This window comes from Ochotona princeps, chromosome 6, assembly GCF_030435755.1.
Source record: "Ochotona princeps isolate mOchPri1 chromosome 6, mOchPri1.hap1, whole genome shotgun sequence".
NCBI classification, from domain to species: Eukaryota; Metazoa; Chordata; class Mammalia; order Lagomorpha; family Ochotonidae; genus Ochotona; species Ochotona princeps.
Window position 1 is genome coordinate 71,442,797 of NC_080837.1, and position 15,393 is coordinate 71,458,189.

The window sequence follows — 15,393 nt, forward strand, 5'->3', positions numbered from 1 at the left end:
ATTGGATTTCTAAAGTGTATTTTGGAAGTTTTCAGATCAGTGTAGGAAATATTTATGCTGGAACTGTGCTTTTCCTGAGAAAGAAAGTATTCTCAAGTTTAATTCTTCTATAATTAAAATATCAAGAATGCCAACTGCTGCCAACTTTATGTTTTGTTAGCTACCTCCTTTTAAAAACAAGATGGTCACTTTTGAGAGGCACTTTGAGCATTCAAGCCTCATTTATTTTAGGGAGCTGGTAGATTCAGGCTTTCAGGGCTAACAGAAGTAAGAACTAATTTAACTGTTTCCAGATTAGAAAATGTGGCAAGAGTGTCTTTGTTTCTTTCACTTTGCAAGGCCAGGTGGTAACTGGTGGAGTCTGTTGTCAGAGTGCCCTCTGGCACACGAGGCAGCAGCCTGGGGTATGCCACCCTACAGCAGCAGCCAGTACCAGAATGGAAGGAAAGATGTGAGGCAGCAGTGGGGGTTTCTTTCTGTGGTTATTGTGGCTGCCCTGTACCGGCTTCACATGCAATACTATAACACTAGAAAGATTCTATTTTGACTAAGAAGAGGTGACAAGTGTATGTAAGGTCTGTAGCTGGGAAGTCCAGTGATAGGAAAAAATGTCTTGCTAAAAGATTTGAAGGGCTGTAAATACCAGATTTTGAGATTACAACTCACAACAATAGAATAAATTGCTAGTGGCCCATTCTGCGCTCTGTTCTGTATGTTAACTGCCATTTGGACGAACGCTTTGCTTCAAAGACTTACAAATGGTAGTTGGTAGATTTTTTTCGGTGTCAAGGATGTAAATCAAAGGGATAATACAATTCACTTTTATATTCTTTTTAGTTTTATGAGACAGCATTTCTCCAGGAGTGAAAATAAGAAACTTCAATTGTTGTGGGTGCTGGGAGCCACGAGTGTTATTAGATTCAGGATAGAATTAAGAAAGCAGTGGTTTCACCGGATAAATGGGAAAGCCTCAAGGGCGGGGGTTTTCTCCCCTTTGTACAAAAGAATTGCAGTGCTGTCAAGGTCATTCAGGCTGGGCTGAGATCAGTTTAAGGAAGGGCTGCCTGTTACTCTGGAGTATGCTGACAGTGTAGATAGTTGAGAGGTGTTCGCAAACAGTATTTCTGAATTGGAATGTTAAGTCTTGAAATGCTGAATCCCCAAAATGACTGACTAATAAAACACAGAGCTCAGAGCTCAGGTCCTCATTCACATGAAGTTGTCAAGAACCAAATGCTCCTTGGTGGAAGAGTGTACCCCACGTTAGCTCCACTGCCACCTCTCTGTGCATTTGAAAACACTATTTTTGGCTCTGTTTTTGTATAAAGTGATGTGCTGTATATTTAGGAATTAAGCAGTTGCCACTGTTTAGTTAAGCAAAGACCTTCCTTTTTTTTTCTTTTTACTGTTGATTGTCTTCAGAAGAGAGGGCTTAGCAAGGCAGAAGAGAAAAGGGGGGTGAATTTTTGTCCTCAGTCACACTGCCATAATGGCTATTGGAATATTTTCTAGAGAAGTCGGCGTGCTGGTGATAACCTCTCCCACAAAACAGAATAGTGCTACCTGTTGTATTCAAATGTATATAGCCTTTGAAACTGTAGATTGAAGTAGCTCTCTGCCCAAAGCTTCCCCTGAAAGACTGTGCCTGGTTTTGCATATCAAGCAGTTGCCTATGCTTCTAAACAGTTAGTGCCAATGTCTCCCTCACCCTGAGTGATGTAAGCTCTGTCAGATGCCAGCATAGTAGACTGTAGAAGTTAAAACTCTAGCCAATTGAACTTCAGCACAGAACTTCCCAAGTTTTTGAAAGCATAAGCCTAAATTCACATGACTCACACTGACTACCCTGTACTATGCATACAAAGTGGTGGGTGGCTTTCAGGGACAACTAGTTAAATTAATAAAGCAATATTTATTGTTGGAAGACAGATGCTGTTCTTTTCATATTCAGAATTTCTGCCAAGCAAAACAAAAATTGTCAGGAAACAAATCAGTGTTAAATGCCATGCCAGCTTCCGGCTGTGGAAAACATCAGAAAGACTACATTGGTTCAGTAGTTGCTGAACTGTTGACACAGGCGCTACACCAGATCACCGAGAGGTGAAAGAGAGTCCCGTCCTTAAGAGCCTCGTAGCCTAGAAGTGACATTACAGGCGCCCGGAAAACACCACTTATTCACCTAGATAATATACATTGTAGGCCTGCTGGTAGGAATTCCAGACCAGCCTTCCGGCGTTTGTAAAGGGTACAACGGGGGTCTACCTTTTGACTTTTTTTTAACTGCAAAGTGAATGATGTTCAAGACTAGTGTTGATCATTGCAACTATTCAGGTGTGCAAAGCAATGGGACGTTTTCCTCATCACTTTCCCCAATAGAGGCACTTTCACTGCCTGTCACTGTTTAGCAGATAACTGGTTTGTTGCCATTAAATAAACTTGACTTCTTAACGTGTGTTCTATAAAAGTTTTTGTAATTTTTCTTGAAATTGTGATTTTTCCATTGACTTGATGACAAATTTAATGTATGTAATTGTCTATGCATTTTAAGTTAAATTGCCTAAAATGTGATTTGAGACATATACATTTGTATTATGAACTGTAAAAAAAAAAAATCTGTTTGAGATACTAGGTTTTATCACCTGCTGCTGTATTTGTAAACAAAGACAAATGTTGCTTTAAGAAATAATTATGATTAGGAATAGGCTATGGATGTGATACTTGATATTTTTTAAGATAAACTTGTTTGCTTTTGTGTATTATATCTGAAAACTTTTTTTTAAAAAATGTATTTTCATGGTTTCACGATTTTTTTTTTTCACATACTCTATTCTTAAGCCCATAGCCTGATTAACTACAGCTTCGTTGTGGTGAGGAAAGTGGGAAAAAGACCCCGTGATGGCTCGGCCAACCTCTCAGCAGCACAGTACCCGTGTGGATGCCATCCTGCCAGGGTGAGACTGCCGTTCAGCAGCAGCTTATCTGGAACCTCCCCCACTTTGTTTTAGGAAAGCTGGTTCTATTTTTACTGCACCTGCCCTGCCTTTACTGAGAGCGCCATTGTTTGTCCTGGTGGTAGTTACCGTTGCGTCTCACAGGAGGTTCGTAACGCTTTATGCTTTTGGCAAAAGGACTTTCTGCCTTTTGCCTTATAATTGAACAAAATGCAACTGTAATGTTAAAAATCGTTTTTTGGTATCTTTTTCCTTATCTTCTGAAAGCGCTTGTCTAAAATGGAGCTGTAAAATAATGACTGTACGACCATTCTGGAACAGGGCCAACTTTTTGTGGCTTTTTTTCCTGTGATGAAGTGATAGATACCCCTCTGGTACATGCATGCTGTCCTGGGTTACCTGGCCAAGATAGGACTGTTTTTTAAGTTAGAGATAAAGTTAACTTACTGTCCAAATTCCTGTGAGTCTAGGCTGGGCTGGGGTCAAAACCAGGAGCCCGGAGTTCAGTCTCCACCTGATGGGAGAAGCAGGAACCCAAACACCTGGAGCATGCCTCTGTCTCCCTGGTGTACCCATTTGCAGAAAACTGAAATTGAGAATGCATCTGTCACTCCAATTCTGGCATCCCCATATGGATGCAGATATTGCCAGTTCTTAACTGCTGCACCAGATGCTCCCTCCAGGCAGTTCCATCTTTAACAACATATTACTACCTTTAGCCCCAGGCCTTTCACAATAGATCTGTAAAGCAAAATAGAATCCTAATGTGTTAGCCCAATGATTTTGAATAGGATGTGCCATAGAATTCCACTATAAGAAGACCTAAAGGTTTTTGTTAACTTGGGTAGATGAAGCAGTTTCCTTTTATGCTGTATTGCAGCTGACACACACTCCTGCTTCGGTGGGACTATTGCGGGTGAAGCCGGGGGTTCTGAGTTTGAAAAAGAATTATAGATGATTACGTTTGCTAGTTAAGGTTTGCTTAAGTCATAATCGCAAGTTTCTAAGTATGACTAGATTGTCCAACCATCTTGGATTCTAAATCATTCTCAACTGTTAGCATCATATTAAAAAAAAAATACATTGGGCATTTTGTTCGATTTTCACTGTAGTCATGTTTATGTCAGAACTCAGGAATTATTTAAACTAGCATTCTTTAGATAGGTAGATAGTGAAACAATAGCCTCTTAGTAGAGATAAGAAAGCCAGGTTTAAAAGATTAAATTGCTCGGATCACACAGCACCAATGATGGCGTCAGTGCTGCGTCATCCAGACCAAGTTGTCAGGCTGTATTTGGCTTAGGTATTCAGTACCTTTTGGTGTGGTTCTTTGTTGAATCCAAGACCTTTGCATTTTCCACAAGACTTGGCTTGTTCTCTTAAGGGCACTACTAAGTAAGTTTAAAAATTGGAGAACTGAGATAACACTGAACTAACTTTACAGGTGAAGAGGCCAGAACTGCACTGCTCCATGTGTTGCCCCACTTGTTAAAGAGCTTCATTGCCTGGGAACTAGTAATGGTAGCTCTGTTTGCATTTCATTTTTTTTCACCCCAATATCCTGCCTGTGTTTGCAGTGAGGTTGACACCACTAAGCTGTGCTCTGTCCCATTTAAGCTTCACGACAAACTTCCAAGGTGTATTATTTAGGGTTCTATTCCTGCTGCATCTTACACATCTCAAGAGAAATGCCCAGTTTGCCAAATTGCAGCCGCATTATCTTCAGGAAATGGCTACAACAGGAAGCGCACATTCCATGCTGAGATATGCAAGAACTTCAAAAAGTTTATGGGGGATGCGTATTGTAAGAATATGTGTGGATTTCAGGGTTTTTTGCAGCATGACAGATGTACCTTTTAATGCCATTTCCCATGGCCTTTTCTAGACCCTGGGGTGGGACTTCATCAGAGGAGGAGGAGCCATGAGAGTAAGGGTGCCTGCTTTTCTGGGCATCTCTCCCAGAGTTTCAAGGGCTCAGTCATAGATCTCTTTCTCCCCAGATCGGAATGCAATTTGCCTTTAAGCTCCGAGTGTTTTTTTTTTTTTCCCCCAATTTAATCTCACAATTGAGGAGCATGGGAAATTATGTCCTGTTTAAGGGGCTGTCTTGATGGCTATGGAGTTAGCAGTAGAATTGCATTGAGTTTGCTGCTGCTGTGGGTGACATGTTGCTAATTCACGGACCTAAGGAAGGGGTGGCAGTGAGGTCTTGATTTGAAAGGGTCGTTTTCTGGTAGACACTAGAGAGATGCCTGGACGGCTGGAGGAAGCGTTGTCTGCCTTCGGAGGTTGAGGCATGTGTTTGAATACTAGAGTTTGTAGCCAGAGCCGGCCACTTAAAGTAGGTTATCTGCCACCACAACCAGGTTTTTTTTTTTTTTTTTTTTTTGGTAGGATTTATTTTTATTGTAAAGTCAGTTATACAGAGAGGAGGAGAGGCAGAGAGGAAGATCTTCTGTCCACTGGTTCACTCCCCAAGTGATCACAATGACTGGAGCTGTGCTGATCAGGAGGAGCTTCTTCCAGGTCTCCCACGCGAGTGCAGGGTCTCAAGGCTTGGGGCCGTCCTCTGCTGCCTTCCCAGGCCACAAGCAGGGAACTGGATGTATTTTTTTGAGCAGCCGGGATTAGAACTGGTGCCCATATGGGATCCTGGCGCATTCAAGGTGAGGACTTCAGCTGCTAGGACACTGCACTGGGCCCACAGCTAGGTTCTTTCAGTTTTCCTGCAAGGTTCATGTGTGTTACAGGCAACAGCTATCACTCAGCACCTTGAAGTCACTACTGGTGATGCCAGTATTCCATAGTTGGGCGCTGGTTCAAGTCCCGGCTGTTCCGCTTCTGGGCCAGCTTTTTGCTCATGTGCCTGGGGAGCAGCAGGTGGTGCCCACATTCTTGGGATGCATGTGGGAACCCCAGATGGGAGTTCCAGGCTCTTGACTGTATCCTATCCCTGCCTACCTGCTGCAGACATTTGAGAAAGAACCAGAGGATGGGAGGTCTCTCTTTTTCCTTCTCTGTCCTTCAAATGAAATAACTTTTTTTTTTTAAATAAAGACACATCTTCCCAATTTATGGCAAAAATTCATTCTGCACATTGCCTGCAGTGGTGACATCTCAACATGGAATTGGACTGCAGGACACTGATTGCAGCGTTAGAAACAGCTCAGGACAGCATCCATTGGCATAGAAAGCGCAGCCTCAATACCCCGCTTGAATATCTGCTTCTGTGCCTTTCATAACAAAGTACTTTGGGGTCACATCTGCCTTGCCCAGCTGGGTTACCACTCTAGCAGTTACACTCTGGATGTAATGAAAAGCCTGCTGACATTGCTGGGGAAGGGTCAAAGGGAGGAGTGTGTGGAGGACTTGATAGGCCACAGTCATGCTCTGCCAAGTGCTCAGTCTGTCCACCCAACTCCAAAGACGTAACACTCCAGCAGAGTGGGTGTTCTTCAGCGTGCGGGGGACCCTGAGCTGCTAGTTCCGAAAGGAAACCCCAGTTTACTCCCAACCCCCGAAGAGGTGGACAGGCCTGACTGCAGTGATGACTCATGGCTGAGGCGTGGAAAGCACTGGGAGGCCACACGTAGTGGCAGTGTTTTTCCTTCACGCTGATAGCTGCAGCATCTGTTACTTTAGGAAACATGCAGCCGTCATGAAAACCACAAAAGCAAGTGGGGTCTTCCCAGGGGCCATTCCACACAGGGTCTAATCTGGCAATGAGCACCAAATTTTTTTGTGTGAAGTTGCATAATTGGGTCATAGACAGCTTGCCAAATCCAGCTCTACACAAGGGAGGAGATGGTTGCAAAGAGCTCCATAGCATAGGGCCGCTACAGAGAGAACACAGAACAAATAATGAGACAACAGCAATGGTAGCTTTCACTGTGGTATTAGTAAGTGGAGAATGCTGAATGAGGGTCAGGGCAGTGTGGAACGGAGGGGAGGAGGAGCAAGTTCTGAAAGCCAATCCCCTGTGCTTCCGAGGTGGAGTGCCGTGGCTGAGTCACTTAACCTTTTGGTGTCTGCATTTATTCAGCTGTAAAATGAGAATCGCAGTGAGACTTAACTCCATAGGACTTTCTTTTTGAGTGTTTTTTTTTTTTTTTTTTTTTTTTTTTTTTATTACAAAGTCAGATATACAGAGACGGGGAGAGACAGAGAGGAAGATCTTCCGTCTGATGATTCACTCCCCAAGTGAGCGCAATGGCTGGTCCTGAGCCGATCCGAAGCCAGGAGTCTTTGGGCCGTCCTTGACTACTTTCCCAGGCCACAAGCAGGGAGATGATGGGAAGTGGAGCTGCTGGGATTAGAACCGGTGCCCATATGGAATCCCGGCATGTTCAAGGCGAGGACTTTTGCCACTAGGCCACGCCGCCGGGCCCTAAAAATGTTTATCATTGCAAAGGCAGATATACAGAGAGGAGGAGAGACAGAGAGGATCTTCTGTCTGATGATTCACTTCTCAAGTGATCACAATGACAAGTGCTGTGTCAATCCAAAGCCAGGAGCCAGAAACTTTCTCCAGGTCTCCCACGTGGGTGCAGGGTCCCAAGGCATTGGGCCGTCCTCTATTGCTTTCCCAGGCCACAAGCAGGGAGCTGAATTGGAAGCAGGGATGCCAGGATTAGAACCAGTGCCCATATGGGATCCCAGCGCATGCAAGGCGAGGACGTTAGCTGCTAGGCCACGGCGCCGGGCCCAACTGCGCTAGGTTATGCGAGTTAACTGTGGTCCAGGCAAAGCACTCAGTACCTGACGGCATCTGTGAGTTCACCCAGGGCAACCAAGAGGGATTGAACCTACAAGAGCCTTACAGTCTAGCAGAGGAAACAGAAGTAGATGAGTCATTGTTTTTTGTATTTTCTCAAATGTTCTTTCCTCAAGAAATGGAGTCCCTATCCATCCGTTTGCTTCCCAAATGCCTGCAATGGTGAGGTCGCCCAAACATGGGAGACAGGTTCTCTATCCAGGGTTCGCACATGAGTGGCAAGAAGCTGATTTCTTGAGCCAACAGAGCTGCCTCGACGGGCCTGTATTAGAGGAGGTTGGAGTCGGAGCTGAGGCTTTGTACCCAAGTACTGAGAGGTGGGATGTATGCATCGTAACCAGGAGGCTAAAAGCCCACGTGTTACAGACCACTTCCATCCAGGGTGATGTTCCTGCTGCAAGAGATGATGGTTACTCTGTGGACGACCTAGGGTCACTGAATAACTAGGCACCTACCGTTAGCGAACACAACAATGTCTCAGACTAAGGGCTTTCATCACATTCTCACCACGTCCTCACAACTTCACACCAGGAGTGGCATTCAAGGTCAGCAGAGGAAGCCTGTCCTTTCCCCTTGCTGACGTCTGGTGCCCTCCATGCATCGAAGCAGCTCAGAGAAAGACCTGTCCCAGAGGGAGAGAGAACAAGAGTGAGTCTGTCCTCACCTAAAGCTGTTTTGCCCCTCCTGGCCGTGTTTCCAGTCAAATCTGTAGGTAAATTTTCACTTTGGGTTGGCGTTGGGGAAATCACCAACCTCAGGCCTAAATGTGAGTGAGATTCGGGAAGGGACAAAGGGTGGTAGGCAAGTGCTTGTCTGTGTGGGGACAGTTCTGCCACTGACTAACCGACATTCCAGAGCAAGGCTCCACCCTGGGTCAGCTGGGCATGAGTCAGCCACAGTGACGTCAGAGCCCACCTGAGATTAGTACATGTTTCTTGGATGCCCACAGATGTCCTGTTCCTCTTTGCTGGGTTTTGGGAAGACACAAAACCTATTTGTTACGATCTCAGGCCCACTGGAAAGGTCAGTATTAACTTCCTCATCCTTACATGAGAAGATTTTAGCCTGTGATCAACCATTCTCCTGATGGGTCATAGATAACAGAGGCGTTCCTTAGAATTGAGTGTGGGAGGAGCTGAGCCTTGGACAAAGGCGACTTTGACCTGGGATAAAGGAAGACAGGACAGTGCTTAGATAAAGGGGCAACAGTCTGTTAAAATCACTGGCAAAAGAATCCAGTGCACCTGCCAAGTAGGGCATGGGGTTTCAGTTCTGGCTTTACCCTGAAGGAGAAGTTAGGAAAACCCTAGAGTTGAATCATTTTCTCAGTTCATATCACAAGTAGCTTCAATTTTCCTGTCTTACTGCTTGTTAGAATTTGGTTTTTCTTAACTCAGAAGAACCTGATTTTTAAACCTTGCAATAGGTACACAGGGAGACTTCAGCTGCTCGGTTGGTGGCTGCCATGGTAAACATTTACACTTCCCAGCCCTCTGAAGGCCCTGGGTGGGACAGCCCCGGGGGCAGCACTCCTGAGTACGCTGCAGAATGCTCCATCCTAGAGCTGCTCTCGGAATAAAACAGTCCAGGACCTGCTAAGTTGGAGGACACGGCACGTCACAGCCACTCATGGAGAGGAACCACCCATTCGTGTATTAGGCCCCTAACCAGTAAAAACCCCCAAGATTCCCCACGTGTTTAACACGCAAAACTTTTGTTTGCATGACTGTATATTTCCATAATAAACCACTAAAGGCTGTGTTCCTTTTTTTTTTAATTCATTTATTTGGTTGAAAGAATGACAGTGAACATAAGTGTGAGCGATCAAGTTTGCTTCTGTTGATTCACTCCCCAAATGACTCCAATAGCTGGGGCTGGGAACTCCATCTGGGCATCCTACATGGGCAGCAGGGGCCCAAATATTTGGGTCATTTTTCACTGCCTCTCCAGGCACAGTAGCCTGCAGTTGAATGAGAAGCAGAGCAACCAGGTCTCAAAACAGCACCCGTATGGGATGCCAGCACTGCAGGCAGCTGTTCAGCCCACTGCATCATAATGCGGATACTCTTAAGGCTTTTATGATTTTTTAGAATTTATTTATTCTTATTGGAAAGGCAGATTTACAGAAAGAAGGAGATACAGAGAGGTAGAACCATCCACTGGTTCACTCCCCAAGTGGCCACAATGGCTGAAGCTGAGCCCATCCAAAGCCAGGAGCCAGGAGCTTCTTCTGGGTGTACCACGTGGGTGCAGGGTCCCAAGGTTTTGGGCCATCCTTGACTGCTTTTTCAGGCTATAGCCAGGGAGCTGGATGGGAAGTGGGGCCACAGGGATTAGAACCAGCTCCCATATGAAATCCCAGCATGTGCAAGGCAAGGACTTAAACCACTAAGCTACTGTGCCATTCCTATTATTATTATTATTATTATTATTATTATTATTATTATTTTAATGTTAGGTTAATGCAGCATTATGTGCAAAATGTGGTGCCATAGGGAGGTGGGAGAACAGCGGGAGAAGGTTGACTGCCTTTAGTAAGTAGCAAACTGCTCAACTCTATTAAAGGTGATCATGGGAATGAGATGGGTGAACTCACTGGGTACGTCAAGTGTAGATCAGTAATTCCTATGTAGAGCATGTATGTGTTAGCATGGAGGGAAAGGACAGGAAGAGTAAGAGAACACATGATAATGAGCTAAGGGAATCTGGGTACCAAATATTCAAAAGTGCACCAAAAACGTGTGGAATGACCAGAATTAGGCAATCCTCAGAGCTGCTTGGTACTTGCTCAGGGCCTTGGGAGACAGGGGCCAAAGCAAAAGAGCCCTGGTGGACCCAGGGATTCCTTCCAGGCTATCAGCTTTGATGAGCTTTGCTTGTGGTGATGGATGCACCACTCTGAATATTGTAGGAAAGCTGGTGAGGGGCTGGTACTGTGGCAGCAACTGCCGGTAGCACCGGCATTCCTTATGGGCAGTGCTTCAAGTCTGGGCCGCTCTGCTTCCCATCCAGCTCCCTGCTATTAACCTAGGGAAGCAGAGGAAGATGGGACCCTGCAACTCTGTGGGAGACCAGATGAAGCTCTGGTTCCAGCCTGGCCAGCCTTGGCTGTTGGCAGTCATTTGGATAGTAAATCAATGAATAGAAGATCTCTCTCTCTTTCTCTTTCTCTCTCTCTCTCTCTCTCTGTACCTCTGCCTATCTGTAACTCTGCCTTTCAAATCAATAATAGACCTTTATTTTTAGAAAAAATATTTATTTATTTTTATTACAAAGTCAGATATACAGAGAGGAGGAGAGACAGAGAAGAAGATCATCTGTCTGATGATTCACTCCCCAAGTGACTGCAACAGACAATGCTGTGCCGACCCGAAGCCGGGAACCAGGAACCTCTTCCGGGTCTCCCATGCAGGTGCAGGGTCCCAAATCTTTGGCCATCCTCTACTGCTTTCCCAGGCCACAAGCAGGGAGCTGGATGGGAAGTGGAGCAGCCGGGATAGAACCGGCGCCCATATGGGATCCTGGCACGTTCAAAGCGAGGACTTTAGCTGCTAGTCCACGCTGCCGGGCCCCAATAATAGACCTTTAAAAAATAAAAAAGCAAACTACTGAACTGTGTACTCTTTTTTTTAAGATTTTTTTCTTATTGGAAAATCAGATATACGGAGAGAAGGAGAAACAAAGAGGAAGATCCATTCATTGATTCACTCCCCAAGTGACTGCAGAACTAAGTTCTGGATCAAGCCAGAACTAAGCTTGATCCAAAGTCAGGAGCCTCTTCTGGTCTTGCACAAGGGTGCAGAGTCCCAAGGCTTCGGGCCATCCTCTGTTGCTTTCTCTGGCCACAAACAGGGAGCTGGATGGGAAATGGAGTAGCCAGGGAATGAACCGGCACCCATATGGGATCCTGGCACTTGCAAGGTAAGGTTTTAGCCATTGACCCATTGCTCCAGGCCTTAATTCAGTCATAGGAGAGATGAATAAGGAGAGACAGAGCTTGTATGTTCTTGGTTTACTCCCCAAACGCCCATAGTCTCCCAGCAGAAACCAAATCCTGTAGTAGGAAACTCAATCCAGGGCTCCCACAGGGTGGCAGGCACTTTGCCACCTTAGTCCTCCCTGCTGCCTCCCAGGGTCTCCAGGAGCAGGAAGCTGGGGTCAGGAACAGAGCGGGACTCAGGGCATGCACACCAACAGGCAATGTCAGCATCCTGCTCGCGTTTTAACCAGTAGGCAAACGCTTGACCCCAGATGCTTTGAATGGAAAAATGCAGGATTCAGAGCCTTGGTGAGCTCTCTCTCTGTTCCATGTTTTTGTGTGTTCATCCCTGAGACATAACCTTGAACTTACTGCTGCCATGACTCTCCCTGAGCCTCTGTCTGACCCATCGCTGAAGGATATAAAGACAGACGGGCCATCCTCCACTACTCTTCCCAGGCTATTAGTAGGGAGGTGGCAAGTGGAGCAGCCAGGACACAAACTGGTGCACATATGGATGCTGGTACTGCTGGCAATGCTTTGTCTGCTACACAACAATGCCAGCTCCTGATTTTCCTTTTCAGTTAATAGTGTGACTTTGGTATCTTGAAAGATTTTCTAGGTCCGGCATGATAGCGTAATGGTTAAGGTCCTCACCTTGAGTGTGCCAGGATCCCATATGGGCACCGGTTCTAATCCTGGCAGTTCCACTTCCCATCCAGCTCCCTGCCTGTGACCTGGGAAAGCAGTCGAGGATGGCCCAAGGATTTGGGACCCTGCACCCATGTGGGAGACCCAGAAGAGCTCCTGGTTCCTGGTTTTGGATCGGCGCGACTGGCCATTGCAGCCACTTGAGAAGTGAATCATTGGATGGAAGATCTTCCTCTCTGTCTCTCCTCCTCTCTGCATATCTGACTTTGCAATAAAAATAAATAAATATTTTTTCTAAATAGTTACTTATTTGAATACAGAAATAAAGCAGATGCATTATAGACATTTTAGAAAACACTGCAGAAGGCATCACGCAGCAGTGCAGGTTGCTTATACCTTACACAGTTCCGTGGGTCCATTATTTTTTTTCTTTTTTATTATTATTATATTTTTGGCAATCTTTACATAGTTAATTACGGTAAAAAGGTTCAAGGGCTATAGGGAAGTGGGTAAGACTATTATTTCCATATTGTTTCCTTCATGTATCTGAGGTTAAGGGGGTTATTGAGGGAGAAGCCCCACCCAGTTTCCCACCCACCCCAAATCCCAGATGTGGAGCATGCTCTGAGATACTTGCTCAAGTGGTTTTGATAGTTCACCACTTATGAATCGCTGCCAGTCTCGCCACTCCAAGCACAATGAGGTCGTTGAAGAATCCACTGATTGACATAGTCCATCTTAGAGTCTCCATTTGCCCAGTTTTTCGCTGCCAACATATAGCTGAGGTGGTTGATTGACTGGTTCTTTCTTCTGTCTTTTCTTGGCTAGGGTTCTGAGTCCGCCATTTCAATTGGGGAGATCCCCAAAGAAACTCTGAGTTATACCCAAGCCAGATTCTTGTATGTTCTAGCAAGCACAGGGCCCTGCACAGTCCATCCCCCACGATCAGCTGGTGGTTGCAATTGCTGGGTTGGTTCTGTTTTCAGTCCCGACTTCCCCTGGAACCAATGGGTGTTGCAGTCCAGCCTGCTTCTGCCCAGCACATGCTCGGTCCTCACATAAACCAGTGTGAGCTGCAGCCTAGTCAGAGTGACCCACAATAACCCCCACCAGACCCGCCCCCTACCCTGGTTTGCCAGTATGTGTAGCAAACTAGTCCAGTCTGTCCCACATCCCATTTGGCTCTCGTACATGTCAATGGGTATTGAAGCTTAGTTCCATCTAACCAGCTCAACTATCCAGCCCTCACAGATGTTTTTGAGTGCCTCTCTGTCTAGCCACCCCAGCCCCTGTCCTAGTTTTCATGCCCTCCCATGGGAGTGGTAACCCAAGAGGGAGGAGCCCACTATTTCTCTCCCAGGTCTCTCTCAGTCCCGATTTATGCACTCTTCGGGTGGTTCTGTGGTTTGACTTGACAGAATTAGCCCCCAGTGCCAGCTTCTGCCAGCTGATGCTGCGGCTAAGCCTGAACAACCCTCACCCACTCTAATTTATGCTTGCACCAGTAGGGATAATCCGCCCAGCCTGGCTTTTCCCTAATCTAGTCCACATAAGGCGCACAGGTGTTGCAGCACTGCTTATTCTGGTCTGTCCCCATCCCAGCCCACGCTCTCCAGTGGGAGTAGCTGTCCGGCGAGGGGACCAGCCCCTCAATCCCCCTGCCGGCTCTGCCCCCTCCCTTCTTGGTTTTCACGCATGCTGGTTGGGTGCTGCAGTCACATCCAGTACAGGCAACCTCACCCTGGCATTCCATATTGTGCACTGGTTTTTGTCGCGACTGAACCTGGCTCGACCCACACTCTGTTCTGGTGTTCGGATTTGCCAGTGGATGACATGAACTGATTCATCCTGGTCTGCCCCCAACCCTGTGCGTCCATTATTAATCATCCTGTCACCGAGAATGTGTGTGTCTTTTTGAGATTTACTTATTTTGATTGGAAAGGCAGATAAATGGAGAGAAGGAGAGACAGAGAGGAAGATCTTCCATTTGATGGTTCACTCCCCAAGTGGCCAAAATGGCCAGAGCTGGGCCAATCTGAAGCCAGGAGCCTGGAGCCTCTTCCATGTCTCTTATGTGGGTGCAGGGTCCCAAAGCTTTGGGCCATCCTCAACTGCTTTCCCAGGCCACAGGTAGGGAGCTGGATGGGGAATAGAGCAGCGGGGATTAGAATCGGCACTCATATGGGATCCCGGTTCATGCAAGGCGAGGACTTTGGCTGCTAGGTCACCGTGCCAAGCTTGGGAATGTGGTTTTTATGCTACGGATCGATGCCCTTGTTCTGGATATCCAGAGAAATGGGCCACCACTCCGGTTTGCCTGTTTGCTTTCCACAAGCATCAGGGCTTAGAGGTGTACCTGGTTTCCTTCTTGAGCTCTCAGTTTCGGTTGCCATGGCTGGTTGCATAGCAGATCTGCCCGTGTGACTGGCCTTGTAAAAAGCCTTGAACTGTATGACTCAAACAGGCTTCCTTAGATAAAGACATTCCACTCCTGTCCCGTGAGTAATTACTACTGAGTATTCTTCTGTGACTTCAGATAAGGAAGGACTTTGGAAGTCCTCTGGACCCAATTGATGCTTATCAAGTCCCAGTTGCTTTGTAACAAAAACAGCAGTGAGCTGATCACCTGTCCTGGTGAGTCACTGAATTAAATACAAACACCAGAAAAGAAAATAAAGGAATCCAACCTCTCCATCTACAAATAACGATTTGTTGAGTTTTACCAACAGGTTTTGACCAACTAGATCATCTTGCAAAAGTTCCTTTACATTGTTGCAAACCAACCCAACAAAACTGCAAATAAAACAGATGCTAGGGCCTGGTGCGGTGGCCTAGTGACTAAGGTTCTCGCCTTGAGTGTGCCGGGATCCCATATGGGTGCTGGTTTAATCTCAGCAACCCTGCTTCCCATCCAGCTCCCTGCTTGTGGCCTGGGAAAGCAGTCGAGGACAGGCCAAAACCTTGAGACCCTGCACCCATGTGAGAGACCTGGAGAAAGTTCCTGGCTCCTGGTTTCTAATGACTTAGTTCCATTACAG